This window comes from Fukomys damarensis, unplaced genomic scaffold, assembly GCF_012274545.1.
Source record: "Fukomys damarensis isolate Sample0158 unplaced genomic scaffold, DMR_v1.0_HiC HiC_scaffold_17, whole genome shotgun sequence".
Classification (NCBI taxonomy): domain Eukaryota; kingdom Metazoa; phylum Chordata; class Mammalia; order Rodentia; family Bathyergidae; genus Fukomys; species Fukomys damarensis.
Window position 1 is genome coordinate 77,710,230 of NW_022900929.1, and position 1,715 is coordinate 77,711,944.

At 42.2% G+C, this 1,715-nt stretch overlaps 1 protein-coding gene across 1 annotated transcript in view; it reads right to left on the reverse strand.

The window, feature by feature from the left end:
- Window positions 1-1,715, reverse strand: part of Secisbp2l (SECIS binding protein 2 like) — a 53,973-nt gene that overhangs the window by 39,930 nt on the left and 12,328 nt on the right. The window lies entirely within an intron of this gene.

Consider the following 1,715-nt stretch of genomic DNA (forward strand, 5'->3'; position numbering starts at 1 on the left):
TTTTTTTTTTTTGAGACTGGGTCTTGCTATGTAGTTCAGGCTGGCCTTAAACTCACGATGTAGCCTGGAACTTGGGGCAATCCTCTTGCCTCAGCCTTCCAAGGGATGGAATGACGGACCTGTGCCACCATACCTGGCTAGAATGAAGTTCTAATGCTGTAGGCATTTCCAGAATATCTGAATATAAGGCAAAATTGGTTTAAAAGGAAAAAAATAAAGCATTTTGTGAAAAAAATTGGGAATTCTGCACATACCACATGACTATCTAAATTCATTTTAGTAGGAAAATAAAAGTATACTCCAAGTAACCTAAAAAAAAAAACAAAGCTACAGAGTAAAACTACAAAGTTGAGAAAGCTCAGTCCCTCCCTTATCTATGTCATTATGTTAGTGGTCCTTAACCCTTTTTCAGTGACAACAACGCCTTTGGGAATATGCTGAAAATAATGGAATCTTGATCCAGAAAAACAAATACATAAACAAAGCACACTTCTTCCAGATCAACCCTAGACCCCCACACTAACTGCCTAAGGAATTAGGAGACAAAATCACATCCCTTGTCTGGACCTGTGTTTTTGAGTATGGGGAAAGTGGGGGATTTCAAATTCTTCTCCCATTTACGATCAGGCTGAGGAAGAGGGACGAGGTACTGGAGGAAAAACTTTCAACAGAAAAGTGTTTTTATGACTTTCTAGTTCTTACACTTCTATGAGATTTTAAAAGGCTGTAAACTCTGGAAAGGTACGGATGAAAGAGGGAAGTCTCTCCAAATACTCTGCTCACAGCACCTGCTGTTAAGATAATCACATGCAGTCGGGTGCTAGGAGTTACCATCTGAAGGGTTAATTACATTTCCTCCAGGATGAAGGGACCTTAAGTAGTACATGGTGACATTACCGGTCACAGTTCTGGCATTTGGGTGAAGGACCAATACGTTCAACCCTTTCATTAGAGACAGACATACAAGGAAATGGTATTTTTTATAACGTCAGGTATTTTTCACAGGTATTTTTGATAACGTCAAAACACCTTTTTAATTAAATTGAACCTAGCTTGCATATAAAATACCCTTGGTCAGAGGAAGATCTTTATTTGGCAAGTAGCACCGTATCGATTTTACTTTGGTGATTCATGTGCTGTTTTATAAAATTCATTTATGCTTTCCATAAAACTTCATTTTTAAAATAAGAGCTGTGTAAGAACATACAACTAGGAAGCCGTGCTTTGCCTGCTAAAAGTTCGACCTCAAAATCAGTTTAGTACAGATACACAGAGAAATGTGGGGACGCTGGTCCACTTTATTCAGGTACTTATTATCCGTTTGTAAAATTAACAGACAAGCCATTAGCTCTTCTTTCACGTATCTTCCTAATTCCTTCCTGGGCAAGATCTTGGAAGAGGGGGATGGACAGAGCACTAACTTCATCAGATTAAGCCGTCCCGCAGTGATCTTAAGGGCGAGGGGAACTATCCTGAATTACTATTCACACCGTCGTTATCCTGCCTTCCAGCACCTACTGGCAAGGATAATCAAGAATCTGATGCAACTCAGAGCAGAACGCCGACGGGGCTAGGGTGAGAACAGGAGACGGGCTCGACAGGCGCCCTCCACGTACGCGCCCGATTAAGAAATGAACCCTAACTCAAGTGGGAGGGCAAGGGTCCGCCGCGGCGATCGCGTCCCCAGAGGGCGCCTCCGGGCCGGCGCAAACCCG